This window comes from Camellia sinensis, chromosome 5, assembly GCF_055761805.1.
Source record: "Camellia sinensis isolate YWXY chromosome 5, ASM5576180v1, whole genome shotgun sequence".
Taxonomy (NCBI): Eukaryota; Viridiplantae; Streptophyta; class Magnoliopsida; order Ericales; family Theaceae; genus Camellia; species Camellia sinensis.
Window position 1 is genome coordinate 93,920,386 of NC_138965.1, and position 22,158 is coordinate 93,942,543.

Below are 22,158 nucleotides of genomic sequence, written 5' to 3' on the forward strand. Positions count from 1 at the left end.
ACAATACAATGAAATGCACAAAAATAGTGCGATGCGCAGAACAACGCGAACAACTTTGAAATGCACAAAACAGTGCGATGCGCAGAACAGCGCGAACAACTTTGAAATGCACAAAACAGTGCGATGGATTGAAATGCACAAAACAGTGCGATGCACAAAACAGCGCGAACGATTTTGAAATGCACAAGATAGTGCGATACGCTAAACAGCGCGATTGATTTTGAAATGCACAAGATAGTGCGATACGCTAAACAGCGCGATTGATTTTGAAATGCACAAAATAGTGCGAGTGAGATACAACCACAAGATGCACAAGACAGTGCTAGTGAGATACAAAGTGTAAGTGCACAAGATAGTGCGAGTGAATGCATGTTCTATGCAAATGAGGTGCATTTTCTATGCAAGTACGGAAGAGTGCATTTTCTATGCAAAAGATACGAGCATTTTCTATGCAAAAAAACAGGAGCATAGTCTATGCAATATTGAAAGCATATTCTATGCAGAATCGAAAGAAAACATATTCTATGCAATGGAAGGGCATCAAACATGTACTCTGGTGCCTCCGATTTACCTTTCGGAGGACTTTGTAACACACTCAGCTCAAAAAGGGCACACCCTGTTTATGTTGGCAAGAGATAACATCTGTTGTTGCTTTAATTGCCATTCTGACTTGAAGCAGGCTTACACTTGGGGTCGAGATACACTCATACTCCAGAGAAATGGCGAGGTCTGGGAAGGTGCACCTGAAATGCAGTCTCGGATCTTGCCAAAGCTGGAACACCCTAAGATGCTCCAAATTTTCCTTTTTTTCTTTTGCTTTGCAGTGTGGAACCTACATAGCTTCAGATAGGTCCTTGTTCTACTGTTCACACTTATCGGGGGTGGACCCTGCAGTTTTATGAAAGAACAAATACTGTTTTGCACAAATGTGGAGAATGGCACAGCACTCTGAGCACAAGATGATTTTTTTTTTTGGAAATTGAGAAATGAGTTCTTAACCGGGTATTGAGCCGACGACTGGCCACAGCCAAAACGACTCGACAAGTGAAAAACAAAGGTAAACAACCTAAACACATCGAGTAACACTCGAAGCGACTCAAAACGAGAATCGAGGCAAACAAAATAAAACACAAGACTCAAATGTGCACATGGAGCCTATTTCCCTGGGTATTGTTTCCCACCCTTTCTCACTTGTGATTCTCACATCGCTCGGCCCTCAGGCTCTGTTTTTCTGAAAAAAACCTTTTCTCACTTTTTCTCTCAGCGCACATCTCTCTATTCTTTAATCTCTCATTTTTCATCCCTCCCCAGGGTGGTTGATGAATAAACAGGAAGTTGCGGGTTCTTGCCCCAAGCATTCTACTAGATTCTCTTCTTCTGCTCACAATAGTGAACTTTCTCCCGCAGAGGGGATGCGATGCGGCTGGATGTGCAGCGACGATGATCTTACTGGGGAGTTTGGACGTTATTAGATCTGTCCAAACAAAGGAGTGGAATATCTTGATCCGTTCCCGTTCGTGCTTCGCACTTGGCTTGATACCTCGTTGCGTGGAGGATGTGAGAGCCTTCTGCCCTTTTGCGGTCAGCTTCAGTGGTGCCCTTTTCTGGCAGGTAGAGTGCCCTTTCTGGCAGATGCATTGACAACGGGAGAAAGACAGGAAGCCTGACTTAACTGTGCCCCTAGTTCATTATTTTGACCATTTTTTGTTTTTGCTTTCTACTGAAACAATTTTGACCAATATGAGAGTCAGATTAACATACTTGTTCAATTTTTGATTTGAAAATCATGCAAGTTAGGTTATGAGAACTGAAAATTTTCCCTTTTTGGGTCCAAGAAATGGTCCAGTTTTGGAAAAGATGGAATAATTTTCGAGAGATCAGTCAACCTCAATAAAAATTCTCAAAAACTATTTTTGCAAACGGCCGATGCTTAACAAGCGCGGAACTTAATCTTGAGACGCGCAACTTCAGATCCGAAGGAAAATTGCCCCTTGCTTGAAAAGAGCTGCACGGCAACAGAAAGTTGCCCCTTGTTTGAATGGCACCGCGGCACACTGTATGGCAACGGAAAGTTGCCCCTTGTTTGGATGGCATCGTAGCGCATTGCAATCAGTCCTCAGAGCGATGATTGCAACCGAACTCCCAGATACAGAAAAGACAAAGATGACTAGAACCATTACATGGACACAGTTGAATTTGAAGTATTTTAGGGCTGGACTTCAGAATGAAGTTGCCTACGTATCCCAAAGATGGGAATCAAGCCTCACGTAGTTCGGGGTTAAGGTACACTCGGGTATTAACCTCTCCTTTTTAGGCTCTAACTTTTGCCAAGGCGCCCGTTGCGGGTTTTCGACCTTGCGAGCTTTGTTCTTCTTTTCTTTTCAATTCTTTTCATTTCTTTTTCCTTTTTTGATTTTTTCGTTCTTTTCTTTGCATCTTTCTTTTTTGTTCTCTTTTTTTTTCTTTTTGCATTTTTTTGCTTCTTCTTTTTTTTGTATTTTTCTCTTGCTCTAACTTTTGCCTGGGTCGCCCTTCCGGGTTTTCGGCCCAGCGAGCCTCTCAAGGGTAAAAGTATAACAAGTCCATGCCAAATGGTTTTGAGATCCTGGAGTCATCTGAATCCAGGAGAATGGCTGCTGCTTTGCTTTGTAAGCTTCTTCTGATGAGATCTGATCTTCTTGACCTGACTTTGGTGCCTCTTGTTCGAGGGCTGCTTCAAATCTAGCCACACAGACCTCACATTGTGGTTGATCGTTGAACCTTCTGAATCCAAGTTCAAGGTTTGAAAATGAGGGGTCGAGTCTCGAGGCTGAGAGCGATCCTAGGCTGCACAATCTCAAGAGCGATTCCACACAGGTCTTCGCAGGATCGCGCAAAACATTTTTTTTGAAATCTTTTAAGAAAGCGACTAGTCGCTCGCGCTGAAGACAGTGTGGGACCAATCTGGATCAAGCCAGGATCCTTCTCAGTACTCATATTAACAAGCATGATCTCGATCATTAAAGGCTTAGCATGCCTCTCTTTCTCTCAAATGATCAAATTTTTGCAAAAACCTGAGGAATTCCTTCCTCTTCGTTTTCATCACAATGTTCAAAAACAGCTTCGAAAAACTTAGGTCAACGCAATGACTTAAAAGCACAGAGAAGCAGGTGAAATGCACTGTCGTCCCATTCGACTTTTTGGTACAACTGACACAAGGCAGAAGTAAGCACAAAAGCATGAAAAACCACTGCTGTTTCATTCATAACTGTTGGTGTAACTGGCTCCATGGCAGAAACAGACTCAAAAGAAAGCGAAAAGACAAACACAAAACAAAATAGTGATGCCCGAGGTAACACCCCCGGAATCACCTGACTTTAACAAAACAAGACTGACTCGATACAACAAGACAGATCCAAAATAAAAAGAGACTGACTCAAAACAAAAAGACAGACTCAAAACAAAACAACAAGACTGACCCAATACCCGAGTCGGAAACCTGCATTCGCAAATGCTCAAAACAGTGCATGCCATCCACCATATCTGGAGTAAACTGAGCGCTGCCCGCAGGTGGTTCATCCCTCGATCACATCACATTATCCCCTACAAGTTCACTGATCAAGTGCCGATAGACTTTGCAGGACCTGGTGCGGGGATGACTCCATTGTCAAATAGATCCTGTACTTCATGGCGAAGACGGAAGCAGGCGTTGGTAGTATGGCCAGTTTGTTGATGGTACGCGCAGTACTGGGTAGTATCATGTGTAGCCGGAAGAGGGTTCGGGAGAGGCCGAGGCTCAAGGGGTTTGAGATGGCCTTGTCCAACAAGAATTTGGAGGGCTTTGGATAAAGGCATATAGAGGGCATGGAAGACCCTCCGACCTCGGGGTTGGTACTTCAAGGCTTGTGGATTTTTACTGGACGCACCAGCAAAGGGATTGGCAGGTGCTGGCCTGGTTTGCCGATCTCTTCCGAGTGGAGGATTAGAGATAGCAGGATCGTCTCTAGTATGACAGTCCTTCTCCCGATGTTCCCTTTGATTCAGACAGCCCCCAACTTGAGCAGCGAAAGTGTCATCCACAACTTTTGCAATAACTGCGAGGACTTGCTCTTTGTTCAGTCCCTCAGCTTTCAAAGCCTCAATATCCCACCGAAGGTGTTCATGGGGACCAATGCCTGCCCCTACTTTGCTCCTACTAGTCGCTTCCACTTTGTCAAGAGATTGGCTTTCCTCAAACGCAGCCCGTCCCAACATCGGGGAGTCTTTCGACATGAGGTTCCCGGTATGTGGTGTGGTCAATGATGGAGCCAATGTCCCGGAGGCCAGATCCGTCACGGTTTTTTGAAGATCTTTAATCATTCCCATCAACTCAGAAGTAGTGGGTTCACGGGTTTGAAATGGTTGAGGTTCGGGTGTACCCATCATGCATAAGTCCATGCTTTCTGGGATAAACACCTCAGGCTTGGGTAGATGGGCCGGGGTGATGTATATGCTGGGGTCAAAGGTGGATGGCAGTATGTAGATGAGATTGAGGTAAGCAGGAGATGTTTGGTCATTGGGGTCTGAAGGTGGAGCTATCGTCCGGTTGTCAATGAGATTTTGGACCTCATGACGAAGGCGGTAGCAACGGTCGGTTGGGTTCTGGCGGGTTGCTTCAAGCTCTTGCATGGTCATTTCAACTTGGGTATTGTAGGAATACTGATCAACAAAGGCCTCAGCCAATTCTTCCCAGTTTTGCTTCACTTTATCTTCCAACTTAGCTTACCAAGTGGCTGCTACACCCGACAAGGTTCTTCCATACAAGGAGAGTTTCTGTGGCTTGGTCAGACCCATCGGCTTCAGGACGTCCAAGAAAAGTCGGATATGTACCATTGGATCTCCAGACCCGTCGAAACGGTCGATATATGGCATTTTGAATCTGTCCGGGAGCCGAACGGCAGCCTCGGTGTGCCCATCCTCAATGTCGGGAATGGAGTTAAGGCCCTGTGCCTTTTTGAATTGCTTCTCAAGGTTCGCAATCTTCATTGCAGTCGGATTGAGCTCATTAACATCAAGGGAATAAAGCCGCTCATTAGGCTGTACCAGGGGTCTGAGCACCTGAGCTTGAGTCAACCTTTCTCGAGGATTCGGACACTGCAAATCTTCAACTGGCGGAAGTGGGTCAAAGTTTGGCTGGGGTCCCAAAGCTGGATGTGAGGCAGATGCCCCAGATGGACGTTGCATTTCAATACTGGTCTCAGCTTGCATGGCAGTTCCCTGATTTAGCGCTGCTATCATGGCCACAAATTCTTCCGAACCCTGGGCCATCATGGTCTACTGAGTCTGAACAAAGGTGATGTGGCTGGCAACTGACGAATCAGATGAACTGGCGAGCCCTGACTGGCCTTTCTTTACCTTGCCTCGGCAAAAGAACACTGGTTGCCCTTGAATTGAATTTCTGACCTAACAAAGTCTATCAGCACTAGTCCAATGTACCCGGGGGATATCGGAGCCTTCTGAAGCTATGGTCCCAGGACTACCTTGCAAAAGAGAAAATAGACAGCATCTCAGCTCGGATATAATCATAGTGGAATGACTGTGCTCAATACTGATCATTGTTCCCCAAATATCTGTCCCAAAATTGATACCCTCAGGTAAAACTGATTCCCCAAATACTGATGCCCACAGGCCTGATGCCCAAACTTGCAAACTGATATATACATTCCTATAGAGATACACTCTAAAAGCACATAGCAAGTAAGAGAGAGCCAAAACATCCCTATGTTGGGGTAGGGTTTCCCTGTCCTATTTTGTCAGGAGCTAGGGTTTCACTATGCACACAGCAGTTTCAAACAACTTAGCATCGGGTAAGCAACCTGTCCTACTTTGGAATGGTCACTATGGATTCCGAATATGCACTAGGTCGAATGGTCAAAAGGGTGCCCTGGTAAACCGGGGTTTGTGTTCCCATGCTGTCAGAGCCCATAGCCGGTCAGCCTTATGGACATGCCTTGACAAGACAAGCCTCCGGCGAACCGTTCAGGAATGGCAGATGGCAAACACTGTGTTCCTAGGCGCACCAATGCACATGCAATGCAAAGAAACACATAAATGAGATCAAAACAGGATATCACGAGTTCGAGTCAAGCTCTCTAAACTCCCCAGCAGAGTCGCCAGAAACTGTAGACGCGCCCGTGGGCCTCATGCTACAGTTCGGACTCAATTTGTGTCACGGTTCTTAATCTGAACCAAAGAGTCCAAATCTGGCAAATCGTTTTGAGAAACAGATTTTTGAAAAAGTAGTGCCAAACATGGACTGCTTTGCCAGATACAGAGTCGCCACCTAAATATTTTTTATGGGAGAATTTAGGAAACCCTGACTCGGTGCCGAAGGCCACATGTCCGTCATCACCGGAGTTGTCTCGGCTCGGGAGCTTGGGTACGATCGGGGAAGGTCAGCTATGAGCACCCCCTTTCGCCCGGTCCGAAGACCAGCCTCTACTAACCGTGATATCCGTTTTTGAAAACTTTATGTGTTCTTAAACCAATTGTTAGCCTAGAATTACTATGTTATGCGCGCGGCAAACAAGTATAGACCGAATCGCCCAAATTGGAAATAAAACATTTTATGTTCGTTTTGAAAATGGTTTGCTACTCGTAAGTAGGCTAAAATGCAGGTTTTGCCACCTTCAAGTGGGCTTTTGGAAAAGATGGTTTTGCCACTATCTAGTGGGCTTAAAAATCGCAGTTTTAACGCATTATCCCAATTTAAGCAATTTGACCTCCACCCACAGGCATTCAAGCAGTTTATCTCATGTAAGCACTTAGCCGCATGGCAAGCATACTGTCATGGCAACACTCACACGCATGCTGGATGCTAAAGCAAAAATACTTACATCGTACTCCGTGCCAAAACAGTAAACTAGTTAGCAAACATGCATGTCCTAGTTCATGTTAAAAGTGGCTAATGCATCACATGCAAAATGCGATCTAGGCAGGCTCGGCTAGCCCTAAACATGGCATATGAAATGCGATCAACTATCACATAGTCAATTTTTGAATTGAAGTACGAATGCAGTTAGCCTGATGTACCGAGCCTAATGCATGCAGTACAAATGTATGGATGCACGCATGCATAGCATAAGGTATGCTAAAATAAATGTGCCCTAATCTACCATCATAAGCAGGTAAATAAAAGGGAGAAAGAAGTGGGGGTTGGAAGACATGCACACACACACCCACACTTATTACAAGTTTGCCCTCGCTCGGAGGGACCAAATAAATATTACAAATTAATTAACTACGCGAGCTAATTAAATATTACAAATTAATTAACAAATTAATTATTCTAAGAAAACAGTAAACTGCCTCGGGAAGCGCGCCGCCATGCGTAGGCTGCCTCTGTTTTCTTTCCTGTGCTCCTCTGGAGGCTGCCAAAATTTCAGGACTGCTTCCTTGGATGCTGGGAGACACCACCGGCTGGGTGAAATTGCCACCGGCACTGAGATGTTGCCACCGGCACAAAATTGAAGCTGTCGGCAGAGAAAAGATTGCCGGCCGGCACCTTACACTGCCGGTCGGCAGAGTATTCCTGCAGAACCTGCAACCCACAGTAACAGAGGACAAGGCAAAGCATGGCAGCACATTTCAAGGCATATATGCACCAACCATGTCTCTTATCATTGTAATGACTCAAAGGGACATGTGCCTCGATTCTCGGACCACCAATCACGCATTTCCATGCATGATGGCCCAAAGAACCAAGTATGCAACTTTGATTTCAAATGCAATGCAAACCAAATAAACACACAAGGAGGCCTAACCTCTATCATACTCATCTCAAGAGGCAAGGTGATGCATGCAAGATGCAATGCAACTTAGGCATACGAGTTAAGGATGCAACATGCCGATACAAGCAAACATGCAAGATGAGCATGCAAATAAGCAAAGGATGGTCTTAAACATGAATTAGGCAGCTCTAGTTAGGCCCAAAACAGTGGCCATAATATGAAAATGAAGTGCCTCGAAATGCGTGCACACGGGCACGCAAACCGAGGCAATGGCATACGCAATGCAATGGCTAAAACGGCATATAGAATGCAACATGGACTTATACTAACATGAGAGAGCCCCAGCCACACTCACATAAGAGGCCGATGAATGAAAATGGAGTGCCTCGAAATGCGTGGCACGCAAACCGAGGCAATGGCATACGCAATGCAATAGCATGGAAATGGCATGCAATCATGCTAATGAAATTTCAGCACTGAAATGTGGGGGAAAACAGCTCCGAAATGAGGCGAAAACACAACCGATACATGGAATAGTCCCGAAACATGGACTTTTGGCACCCGAAATGGCTTACAGCTATACAAAGCATGCACAATATGGACATGGAGCATGAAGACAGAAGAAAAACAGCTTCAAAATAAGCATTTTTATAGTACAAGTCATGGCCAAACAACAAGCAAAGATAGGGCAACAATGGCATGCAAAAATGGCCCTAAACATGAGGTTATGAAGCAACTCACGGCTTCTAACTCCAAACAGGTTAGGGCCCTTCAACAAAATTGAAGAGGGGCCCAAAATAAGACTATTTACAGTTTATGGCAGCCCCAAAAACAGTATAAAAATATATTAGAAATGCAATGCAAAAATGAGGCTCAAAAGTGGCTATAACATGAGGTATACAAAAAATTCACCAAACAAGAAAATGCCCTTAATAAAACATGTTCAGGAGGTCAAAATAAAGCCACTTTTAGTTCGGACCAAGGTCCAAAAACAGCAACATCAGGGGCTGCCAAGGCATGCAAAAATGGGACCAAAAAGAGAATATAAAGGCAAGTATAACATGGAGGTCCGAAACAGTGTTGAGCCCTTCTTCAATGTTGAAGAAGGGCTCAAAATAAGCCTATCTACAGTTTACTACATGCCCAAAAACAGATTACACATAGGCCAAAAATAACATGCAAGATTAGGGCCTAAAGGAGAGATAAAGAAGGAAGTGCTAGCTACTATCCTCAAACAGCAAGAGGTCCTCAATCAAACATGAAGAGGACCTCAAAATATGATGATTTGAAGTTTGGGTCGGAGCCCAAAGATGCAAGAAACTATGGCTTAGATATGAAGCAAGAAAAGGCTAGAAAAGGGAAGATGAGGACTCACCCTTGAAGACCAGCAAATCAGCACCTCTTGGACCAAGTTTAGGTGCTCCTAAGCTTTGGAGAACAGCCTCAAGCTGCTGGAATGGGCGTTGGATGCCTTGTGCTATGAGTTGATGAAGAAATGGCCCAAGAACAAGGGTGTTTGATCACTCTAACACACCCAAATGTAGAGAGAGAGGGAGATATAGAGAGAGAGGGTGATATATATGTTATATGTATGTATTAGGTCTGGTTTTTGCTGAACCTCTCTAACCTAAACAAAGGAGGAGGAGAGGTGCTTATATAAAGCAAGGAAAGCACTTAACTTACAAGCTAAGTAAAGGGAAAGGGGTCAAAGGGGTTCAAGGCTTATTGGAGAAGCTTGGACAGCTGGTAGGCTTCTTGAGGAAGCCAAGATAAGGGGTCAAGGCTTCCTCAAGAAGCCTTGAGCAAAGGGTGCAAAAGAGGGGTCCAAAGGTGGTCAAGGGTTCAAAATAGCCACATATATGCACGTGGAGTAGGGTCTGTGCATCCCAGCTGGCACAGCTGGCATGCACCAGGCTTGGAGGGTGCAAATGGTGCAAACCGGCCAGAAAATTTGGTCGTCAAAGGTGGTCAAGGGTTCAAAATAGCCACATATATGCACGTGGAGTAGGGTCTGTGCATCCCAGCTGGCACAGCTGGCATGCACCAGGCTTGGAGGGTGCAAATGGTGCAAACCGGCCAGAAAATTTGGTCGTCGGCCAAAATAAAGTGCCGGTCGGCATAATATTTTGCCGGTCGGAAAAATAGATTGCCGATAGATGATTCCAATGTCAAAAAACGGCCGGTGGGTATGCAAATTGAAGCCCCGGAAGTTAGCTTTCCAATGGCGCAAACCTTGCATCAAAATTCCTCCTGTGCAAAAAGTTATGCCCTTTTTCGTGAAGCCGCGCAGATTCGATCCAACCGGGATGATGCCCGACTTCAACTGATCATATCTCCCCCACCCGGACTTGGTTCTAGGAGATTCTTGAGTGAAAAATGAAGCCCCGGAAGTAAGCTTTCCGATGGTGGTGGCCCCATAGCTAAAATCCAAGTGTACAGATAGATAAGCCCGATTCAGCGGGGGCTGCTCGACTCGCTTCTACCCGGATTCATGCCGAACTTCTCCCAAACTAGTTTTCTCCTCTCCTTTCCTCTTTTCTTCAACTCCAAAACCCTAAACAAAGTGTTTTGAAATATTTGCCTCTCTTCTAGCTGAAGAAACTGATTCTTTGCCCTGCACATCTCTCAACACCGAGCAAACCATCAGTAGTGCCCAAGTCTTAAGGGCGGTCAAAAATGGGGTGTCTACAGGGTCTTACCATTCCTTGTGAAGAAGTAGTTTTTCAGTCACTTCTTGTGGGATAGAAAGAGTGTGTGTGTGTAGGTAAAGTAGGGTCTTTGCTTGAAGAGATCATGAAGATGTTTCACTGCTTCTCAGTTTTTTCATTTTCACTTTTCTTTTCTATTACAGTTAGTTTAACCCAAAAACGCAAGAACACATTCTGAGTTTTAGATATAGCATATGTATATCTCGAAAGGTTTGAAATTTATCCTCACAGTGTTGTTTGGTTCTGTGCCCTGGGAGAGAAGAGAACTAATATTAATGATAATTGGGGTTGATGCCCATTTTAATTCACTCTCTACGTTCATATATATATATTGATAGGTCATTGAACACACCAAAATTAAACACTAAATTACACCAAATTCTTTTAGAATAATGGCAAGTCCAGGTATCATTCCACAGGGACAATTGTGAAATTAAACTAATTTAATTGACAAATTCCTAAATTAATTTTGATGAAAAGAATGATTGATCATAACCTAATTTAATAACGAATAAATTAAACTAAATAATTAAATTATCAATTATAACTGAAAATGGATTTACTGAATTGGGGAAAAACCTAGGGCGAAGAGTCCACCACTAGTCACGTAAATAGGGTTTTCAAATTGAAAACAATTATGTTATGGTTCGAACGGAATAATGCTTCGTAACTACAAGTTCAAAGCATTTAACAAGAAAATCATCACGTTCAATGTACGAGCACGAACCATCTCAAGTAGTATGAATCGTTCACTCTAAACTAAGATAGTGATACGACTCGTCTCTCGTAGTATGATTCGTCTCATAGCTTGAATGTGAAAGAATAAAAAACTCTTGTATGGAAAACATTCAACAATCACAGAAAGCCGAATATTTGAAGAAATAATGGAAAATATATATATGAAACTTCTAAAACACCATACAAGTGTTCAAACCTTTACATAATTGAAAATCAAAAAGAAAAACCTATTACATGGCTAGGATTTCATCAAAACCCTAGAAAATGAGACTAACCACTCATGGAGGAGTGGAAGGAGGTAGATGGAGAAGAAGCCACCATGGGAGACATGCTTGAAGCTTCAAGTTACTCTTCTTTTCAAACCCTAGCCTCCCTTTCTTGACAAAACAACTCCAGAACCCTAATCCAGCCTTTTTCTTGCATATTTATACTTTTGGTGTCTTTCTAAACAGGTTTAAAACATCTGGCATGTTTTCCCAAAAAAAGTTAACGCACGTGCGGACAAAGTCAACTCTCTCCAAATTCTGTCTTTTTGCCCATTTTATGATCCGACTATGTACAATCTGATTGACATTCAACACACAAAGTATACATTTTGACAAGCAAGTGAAGTTAAGAGATCCTAATTAATGGCCTCAATGATGTACAATTCGGCCTTAATCACATCCCCCAACATACAACTTGCTAGTCCTCAATCAAGTGATAAAAAAGAGATAAAATTAAACAAAATCTAGCTATTTCCTCTTTCGTGGGAAAACGGTTGCATTTAGCGTATGCAACAAGCCTTTAAACCACAAAGTTACCACAAATGGACGAGTAAAGTCTCATGAGGGTTTCCAAAAATGATACCCACAAACATTTTCATATTCATATACGCCCAACAATTAACCACACTACTCCACCTAGCAATCAACTTATGTGCCACTACAGTGTGATATTAAAACATAACGAGTCATTAAAGGCATAGTGGACAAGCATGAAGAAACCTATTGGGTCAAAACCACAATTCAGTTAATACAAAAGTAAAGTCCCCTGTACTTGTGCATGCTAGTAGACAAATCATCAGTACCCTTGGTGTAAAGTGTAATCTCCATATTAGTTAACTGTCCACTATAATAGCCCAGTGTAACTCATGATAACACCCAACATATACAGAAAAACTAACCTGTTGCAGCCAAGATTCTCAAATTTTTTTTTTTTTTTAAATGACAGTGCAATGTTCTGATCCATTAAGCTTTCTAATCAACCCATGTAACAAGTATCGAGCCAATGACTCCCAAACCAGACGGTTTTAGGGCACTAGGTGTAAAGACACCCCTACGGGCTTAATAACTCGAGTTGAAAAGGCTACAAATCCAAAGAAGTCATTCTCCTTATTTTTTTTCCCTTAACTGTGCAATGTCTAAGTTCCTTAAGCTTTCTAATTAACCCATGTAGCAAGTATTGGGCCAATGACTCCCAAACCAGACGGTTTTAGGGCACTAGGTGTAAAGACACCCCTACGGGCTTAATAACTCGAGTTAAAAAGGCTACGAACCCAAACAAGTCAAGTGTAGAGAATCTTGGCTCCTCATTTATTCTTTTCTGCAACCTAGCTATTATCAATGATGCACACCAGGGATTATAATAAAGAGGTCACCACTATGAGAGTGTGTTCATGTGAATTAAGGCATACTTGTGACAAGTGTACTAATACCACAAGCACAAATGACTCCCCTAGTGCAAACATCACATGCAAGTATCTACCCAATAAATCCTTTTCATACAAGTCTACTATACTCCCCAATTAACATATACAAATATCATCACCCTACTAGCAACAAGTCACATTAAGTGAAGCAATGCAATCAAGTGAAACAGGTATAAGCATGAATGATTGAGCCAAATAGGAATGCACAAAAAAAAATACAACCTCATCCCCCAACTTGAATATGACATTGACCGCAATGGAAAAGTAAAGAGAAATGAGAGAAGATTACCAGAGATTGTAGGTGCACATCCAGATAGGCAAATAGTAACACACACACACTCAACTTTTTTTATTTTATTTTATTTTTTCTTGAGAAGAGGAAATAACTGAAAAGAAATAAAAATAAAAATAAAAGAGATAAAGCAATATACAGTGGGTACTACGGAGAAGCCGGTGGCGGTGGTGGCGGGAAATGCTGGGCAAACAAGGCTTGCATCAAAGATCGCGTCTCAAAGGCTTCATCCTGAACCCGTTGCTGGATGTCGAGCTGGCGGGCGTGTAGCTGGTCGAAGGTCGCCTAAGAATAGTCTCGATGCGCTTGAAAATTCGTGCGCAACTCCATGAGACTCTGGTGGTGATCACGAAGAGTACTGTGGACCTGATCCACAGAGTACTGAAGCTGTAAGTACTCCTCACGAGTCATGTAGAGTGGGTCCCCTTAGGGAGGCACGGGGGGAACAGGACGGGGTCCTAGGCCTCATCAACTGGGGCACCAACTTGCTGTGGGATGCGAGATATGCTATGCTGCCATTCCCGCTAGCCGAAAGTCGGATATGCTCTATCAATCTCCTCATTCTCAGCAATGGGGAGGCCGTTAAGCTCAAACACAAGTGTCAACAAATTGGCAAACGGCAGTGGCCAAGTCAGGTTCTGCATAGGTTCAGGCTGAACTGCCTCGCGTAGAAATTTCCGCAAATGCATCCAGATGATATGCTCAAGCGAGACCTGATAGCCATGCTCATAACCGTGTAAAACCCGAACAAACTCCAAACGGCGCTCAGCTCTATGCTCAAGTGGAAGGACATTCTTATGGACCACAGAATCAATGAATCGCAAGCGGCTAGGCAGCTTGCTTCGCCGCAAGCATGTGAAACTGTTGTCACCGTGGGCCCCCGAGAAGTATTGCTGGATGAGACTATGTATGGGTTGTCGATCCTCAACTTCCAGGAAGGGCTGATATTCTGGCTTGGCGAAAAACCCTAACGGGGTGGCAATCATGGATGAGGTGATGTGGACAATATGACCATCAATGGTAGATAGCAGTCCATCCTCGGTGAGTGACTCATACAGGTTCTGGTAGAAGAGTCGTAACAGACAAGGATAAGTGGGTGCTGTCACAGTGCAAACGCCCAACTGTTGCCGGAGTTGGAGCTGCTCAACGGCCCAAGTAGTGTCCGTGCCACGCTGAAAATATGGAATGTTGAACTGCGTGAGCTTGTGAAGAGGGTGTGAAGCCCACTTCGGCCGTGGCGAGTCACCCGGTGGTGGTGCCGAGGATGGTGGTGACGGTGGCGGTGGTGGTGCCGAAGAGGTGGAACCTCTGGCCTTTTTGGAGGTCCGAGCAGATACACGTCGACTCATATCCTGTACACACCAACAAACACATATACCCGTGAAACCAGCATGAGAATCAAATAAAATATTAAAGCACAAGTCTGCCCACTGATGTATCACATGCAACTCGCACCAATTTTTTTTTTTATTTATATAAAAACAAAAAGAATTAAATAAATGAATAAAAATGACATTAAATTAACTAAACTAAGCTATAAAAGAAGTAAACTATAGAATAAAATAAACCAAACAAAAGTCTTTTTTTTTTTTTTTTTTTTTAAAGTTAGTAGAAGAGAAGAACATAAAATAAAATAAAATAAAATAAAAACTAAACTACTTAACAATTAAATAAACAATTACATCATAATTAAAAAAAATAATAAAAGTAAAAATAAAATCACTAACTAAACAAGTAAAATAAAAATAAAACACAACAATCCACTAACTAATGAAACTAACGAGAATCACTACTAAACTATTTAAACTAAACAAATATAGTAAATAAAAAAAAACTAAATTATTATTATTATTAGTATCTTTATTTCTAAGGTTTTTTTTTTTTTTGAACCGCACGTGCGGCTCTCATCTTCTTCCTACGCAGATTTTTGTTTTTGTTTTTTTTGTTTTTTGTTAAGATGAACAAACTAAATAAACATGGCTAAGTTAGTATACTACATGGCTAAATAAATAAAATAAAATAATAGAAAGAATAAACAACTAACAACAAACATGGCTAAGCAGTCTAAAAAATTTTTTTTTTTTAGGTATGAAACAAAGATTAAGATTTGAACAAAAAAAAATAAAAAAATAATAATAATAATAATAATATAAAAATAAAATTAGAACTCTACTTCTCTCCTCCTATGTCCACAAATCTAAACAAAAAGTAAATTTTACCTTCAAAGAGGAGAGAAAAAGAGAAAAAGAATGGAGATTCGCGAGAAAAAATGGTGGTCGCCGGAGATTCGTTGGACGGAGAGGAAATAGTGATGCCGGCGGTGAGATGGTAGGAAGGAGGGTTGAGAAGGAAGAAGAAGAAGAAAGAAAAATGAAGAAGAAGATGGTGATGGTGGGTTGTGGGGTTGAGAGGAGAGAGAGAGAGAGAGAGAGAGATAAATAATGAGAGGTAGAGAGGGGGGACAAAGTCTGGAGTGATTGCGGAGCGTCGTTTTTTTATTTATTTAAATTTGATGGGTCGTTGAACACACCAAAAACCCTAAACTACACCAAATTCTTTTAGAATAATGGCAAGTCCAGGTATCATTCCACAGGGACAATTGTGAAATTAAACTAATTTAATTGATAAATTCCTAAATTAATTTTGATGAAAAGAATGATTGATCATAACCGAATCTAATAACGAATAAATTAAGCTAAATAATTAAATTATCAATTATAACTGAAAATGGATTTACTGAATTGGGGAAAAACTTAGGGCGAATGGTCCACCACTAGTCATGTAAATAGGGTTTTCAAATTGAAAACAATTATGTTATGGTTCGAACGAAATAATACTTTGTAACTACAAGTTCAAAACATTTAACAAGAAAATCATCACGTTTAATGTACGAGCACGAACCATCTCAAGTAGTATGAATCGTTCACTCTAAACTAAGGTAGTGATACGACTCGTCTCTTGTAGTATGATTCGTCTCATACCTTGAATGTGAAAGAATAAAAAACTCTTGTATGGAAAACATTCAACAATCACAAAAAGTCGAATATTTGAAGAAATAATGGAAAATATATATATGAAACTTCTTAACACCACACAAGTGTTCAAACCTTTACATGATTGAAAATCAAAAAGAAAAACCTATTACATGGCTAGGGTTTCATCAAAACCCTAAAAAAGGAGACTAGCCACTCATGGAGGAGTGAAAGGAGGTAGATGGAGAATGAGCCACCATGGGAGACATGCTTGAAGCTTCAAGTTCCTTTTCTTTTCAAACCGCACGTGCGGCTTGGTTTACGCACGCCTCTCCGCACCTGCTTTTAAAGCAGTGTGCAATTGTTGGATTTGGAATTGAGCCGCACGTGCGTGGGTTGTGCCACACGTGCGGAAATTTTTTATTTTTTTTTATAAAAGAAATCCATGTATATGTATATGTATATTTTTGAAAGATTAAAGATAAGAAATTAAAAATCGAGTACCACCCAAAGCATGCTAAATTATTTCTTCCTTCATTTGACATCCGGAATAAATAAATAAGAAAATAACGAAATGCCCACTAGAGGTATAATCTTCACGCGAAAACTACGGGTGCTACTTTTCTCCCTAACTGTGTTTGTAACTTTCCCTATTCTCCAACAAGGTGACAGAGTAGGTTGATTCGGTATCCAGAATCGAGGCGCATAAAGCTACCTCAACCTATGGGACTGCCATACAGAGTTCAAGCCGGGGTAGTTCTGAAGCAATCTCCACACCCCTGGGTATTTAAACCAGACTCTAGTCTCGGAAATTCCAAACCTCTGTGTTCTAGGCTTTGCCATTCAAATTTTAGTTTCCACTGTCTCAGTTGGTCTCCTAGGAACTCACTACAAACACAGTTAGGTGACTATACCAGACCGTCAGATGCCGCTCGGGCACGGCTAACACTAAAGGAATTACACCTTTAGAGGATTTAAAGTCTCCTAGACGCAAATGAAGCACATCAAGAACAAAGAAAAACAAAATAGAATAGGAGGGAAAGAAAAAAAAACAAGAAATTAATCTATCAATCATAGTAAAATGGGTCCATCAGAGCAATGGACTCAATCATTTCTCCATTCCCAATCCCCTTTATATATGGCTTCAGTCTTTGGCCATTCACTTTAAAAGTGTGGCCAGTCTTTGGATCTTGCACCTCAACGGCGCCATGAATAAATGCCTCAACAACCACAAAAGGGCCATCCCATCTTAATCTTAACTTACCCGGAAAGAGTCTCAATTTTGAATTAAAAAGCCACACTTTTTGGCCGGGTTCAAAGGATTTTCTATTAATGTGCTTGTCATGGATTCTTTAGTTCGAGCTTTAAAAACTCTCGAACTCTCATAAGCATCATTCCGAATTTGCTCCAACTCATTGAGTTGCACTTTCCGGTTGAGCCCAACTGCGGCCAAATCGAAGTTAAACTTCTTTATGGCCCACAATGCTCGATGCTCAAGTTCAACCGGGAGATGGCAAGCTTTGCCAAACACCGCCCTATATGGTGACATCCCAATGGATATCTTATAAGCAGTGCGGTAGGCCCGTAATGCATCAATCAACCGTTGTGACCAATCTTTCTTATCTGGCTTCACCGTTTTTTCTATTATGTGCTTTACCTCCCTATTTGAGACTTCTACTTGGCCACTAGTTTGAGGATAGTAAGAGATGCCAACTTTATGAGTGATGGAGTATTTCTTGACTACCGACTCAAAGAACCGGTTACAAAAATGCGTACCCTGATCACTTATTATGGCTCTAAGAAACCCAAAACGACTAAAGATTTTTTCATGCGAAAATTTGATTACAACTCTATGATTGTTCGGATAGCTATCGCCTCCACCCACTTAGACACATAATCGACTGCTAAGAGAATATACTCAAACCCGAATGACGACGGGAAAGGTCCCATAAAATCAATCCCCCAAACATCAAATATCTCTACCACAAGAATAGGGACATTGGCATCATGTCATGCCGAGATATCGAACCCATTTGTTGATAGCGCAAACAAGTTCTACAAAATTCATGGGCATCATTAAAAATTGTGGGCCAATAAAACCCGCTCTATAAAATCTTGACGGCCATTTTATGCCCACTAAAATGACCACCACATGCAGAAGAATGACAAAATGTAAAAATGCTATGCAGCTCACTCTCCGGCACACACCGTCGGATCACTTGGTCGGAGCAATATTTAAACAACTCCGGATCCACCCAAAAGTAATACCTGACCTGCGAAAAGAATCGGTCTTTGTCTTGCTTAGACCAATTCTGCGAAATTTGCCCAATGGTCAAGTAATTTACAATATGTGCAAACCACGGGGGGCTCGCTTGTGACAGCTCAAAGAGTTGTTTGTCCGGAAACGAATCATGCAAAATAAGAGGGTCACTAGTATACTCAACGAGGATTCAGGAGAGGTGATCCGCCACCACATTCTCAGACCCTTTCTTATCTCAGATCTCTAGGTCAAATTCCTGAAGCAACAAAATCCATCTAATTAACCTAGGTTTGGTCTCTTTCTTTGATAATAAATACCGCAAAGCGGCATGATCAGTGAAGATTATGACCTTGGAACCTAGGAGATAGGACCGGAATTTATCTAAATCAAAGACCACAACTAGCAACTCTTTCTCGGTGGTAGTATAATTCAATTGTGCATCCGAGAGAGTGCAACTAGCACAGTATATAGCAAATGGTGCCTTATTGACCCTTTGGCCCAACACAGCCCCGACAGCATAATCGGAGGCATCACACATGATTTCAAAGGGAAGTGACCAATCTGGTGATTTCATGATTGGGACGCGCCTCATCAAAGATAAAAGGCGCGTCCTTAACCAGTAAACTACACAAAGGACGTGATATCTTACTAAAGTCTTTGATGAACCTACGATAAAAACCTATATGCCCTAAGAAAGACCTAATTTGATGCACGGAATTGGGCGGAGGAAGGCCTGCAATGAGGTCAACCTTAGCCTTGTCTACCTCTATACCTCGAGAGGACACAATGTGTCCCAACACTATACCCTCACGAACCATAAAATGGCTCTTTTCCCAACTCAAAATTAGGTTTGCCTCAGTGCATCGTTCCAACACTCTAGTCAAGTTCCTAAGGCATTCCTCAAAAGACGGTCCAAACACCGAAAAATCATCCATGAAAACCTCTAAGAATTTCTCCACCATATCGGAGAAAATGGGCATCACACACCGTTGAAAAGTCGCCGATGCATTACATAGCCCAAAGGGCATGTGCCTGTAAGCAAAAGTGCCAAAAGGGCATGTGAATGTGGTCTTTTCTTGGTCAGCAGGGTACACCAGGACTTGATTATACCCCGAATAGCCATCAAGAAAACAGTAGAAACCCTGCCCCGCTAACCGCTCTAGGATCTGGTCAATGAAAGGTAAGGGAAAATGATCCTTCCTAGTTGAGGAATTCAGTCTCCTATAATCAATGCACACTCGCCACCCAGTAGTGGTTCGTGTGGGGACTAACTTTCCTCTCTCATTCTCAACAACAGTGATGCCCGATTTCTTGGGCACCACTTGTGTGGGACTCACCCACTTGCTATCTGAGATGGGGTATATAATACCCGCATCCAACAATTTCAATACCTCCTTTTTTACCACCTCTTTCATATTAGGATTTAGTCTCCGTTGCATTTCACGAGAAGGTTTGGTGTCCTCTAGGTGTATATAATGCATGCACACGGAGGGATCTATCCCTTTCAAATCAGCCACCGACCACCCTATAGCACATCGATGTGCCACGAGAACACTCATTAACTAACTCTCCTACTCTACAGTCAAGTCAGATGCAGTGATGACTGGTAAAGTATCCTGGGGCCCTAAATATGCATACTTGCATACTTGAGTGTGACCGGGAGTGGCTTCAACTCAAGTGTAGGTGGTGTGACCAAAGATGGTATGGCAAGCTCTCTCGACAGAAGAGGAAGTGACTCAAACCGAGCTTTCCATGGAGGAAAATCCGGTGTAGAAGAAGCATTAAGCAAGACATTCACCTCCTCAACTGACCCATCAATATCAAAATTTTCGAGCCCAAAATGAGCTAGACAAGGCTCTAAAGGGTCCTCTACAAGAATGGAGGGCAAAACTTCCTCCACAATCTCATCCACAACATCCACAAATAAGTATTCCTCTCTCTCATGGGGTTGTATGGATGCTTGGAAAACATTAAGTTTCACTTGCATGTTACCAAATGGAACTTCCATAACCCCGGTCCGACAATTAATGCATGCATTGGCCGTAGCCAAGAAAGGTCGACCTAAGATTATCGGAATTTGTTTCCTAGAACTGGCTACCGGTTCCATATCTAAAACCAAAAAGTCGACAGGAAAATAAAACCTATCGACCTTCACTAGCACATCCTCAATCATGCCACGTGGCACTTTGAGGGAGCGGTCAGCCAACTGAAGAGTGACAGTAGTGGGCTTTAACTCGCCAAGCCCGAATTCCTCGTACTCTGTGTACGGCAACAAATTGACACTAGCCCCTAAATCTAACAAGGCCCTATCAATGAAATGGTCCCCTATAATGCATGCAATAGTTGGGGCACCCGGGTCCTTAAGCTTAGGAGGTGTGTCATTCAACAAGATGGAGCTTACTTGCTCCGTGAGTAGGACCTTTTGGGACACGTGTCCCCTAGATTTACGCTTTTGCGTACAAAGATCCTTTAGAAATTTGGCATAGGAGGGTACTTGCTTAATTGCCTCCAACAGGGAGAGGTTGATTTTTACCTGTTTAAAGACCTCCATCATTGCTTCCATAGATGCCGCCTTTTATTAAAAGGGGATGGTGTATCAAGACATTGGGGGAAGGGTGTCTTAGGCTCATGAAAAGCGTTAGGGACTACGTCATCCCTTTTAAGTGTTTCCCTATCACCCTTGCTCTCATTGGGTGTATCACCGTAGTCACCCTTCTTAGCTCTAGTTGCATCAGACGCAACTGACTGAGGCTCTAACTCCCTCCCACTTCTCAAATTAATCACTGCTTGCACCTGCTCATGGTGCTTTCCATTCCCACCCGAACTCTCTGCCCCGTATTGTCCCTTAGGGTTGCCCACAGTTTGACTTGGTAGTTTTCCCTCCTCTCTTCGATTCATGTTGTTAGCCATTTGACCTAATTGGGCCTCTAGCTTGGCAACAGAGTAAGTGTTGGGAGTGAACTACCGTTGCTAACCCCTTAAGTTCTGAGAGAACTTCCAACACCTGAGTCTCAAAGGCAGAGTTGCCCTGAGGAACAGGCGGGGGTTGTGGTTGCCGGTACGGTTGTGGGGGTCGATAAGGTTGCGGTGGTCGGTAGGATGATTGGTTGGCAAAATTATTGAAATTCTGCCTTGGTGGTGGAAGATTGTAAGAAGTGCCTTGTGAAGGGGGTCTCCATGAATATTAGGGTGATTTCTCCATCCCGGATTGTATGTGTTGGAGTATGGATCATTACCCAGGTTGGAGAATCCTTGAGCCGGGTTCACATGCTCTTGGACTAACTCCGGAAATTGTGATGCCGAAGGGCACTCACTCAAGTCATGAGTAGGGCTCGCCCATATAACACATGCCTCGTGAAATTGAGGCTGATCTTGCTGGGTAGGGGCATGTCCCGCAGCTAATAATTGGTCTATTTTGTGGGACAGTACCTCTACTTGTTGGGCTTACTCTAGATTTTGCCCGACCTCATAAATGCCCCCTCTTTTCAGGGCTCCAACTACTGGTTGCCGAACTTGCCGGGCTACGGAGGCATGGTGAAGGGAATTATCACTTAAGTTCTTAAACAATTGCCATGCCTTGGCATCATTTTTGGACATGAATGTCCCACCCCAAGATGAGTCCACCATTTGGCGTGTGGCTTAGTTAAACCATAATAAAATGTTTGAACAAGTTGCCAATCAGGCACTTGGTGGTGGGGACACTGTTGGAGAAGGTCTCGAAGTCTTTCCCACGTCTCATGGAATTGCTCG

General features: G+C 42.8%; 1 protein-coding gene across 8 annotated transcripts in view; it reads right to left on the minus strand.

The window, feature by feature from the left end:
* The window catches only part of LOC114307907 (uncharacterized), a 42,535-nt gene that overhangs the window by 13,814 nt on the left and 6,563 nt on the right, over positions 1-22,158 (minus strand). For 4 of the 8 annotated variants that reach the window (XR_014329838.1, XM_082869259.1, XM_082869261.1 and 1 more), the window contains one exon: positions 13,316-14,528. The exons of 3 other annotated variants lie outside the window; for them this stretch is intronic. The gene's annotated coding sequence lies outside the window, so the exon portion shown is untranslated. Of the gene's footprint in view, positions 1-11,469; positions 11,605-13,315; positions 14,529-22,158 lie in introns of those variants that run through there. One more of the 8 variants, XM_082869263.1, reaches the window with a different exon arrangement.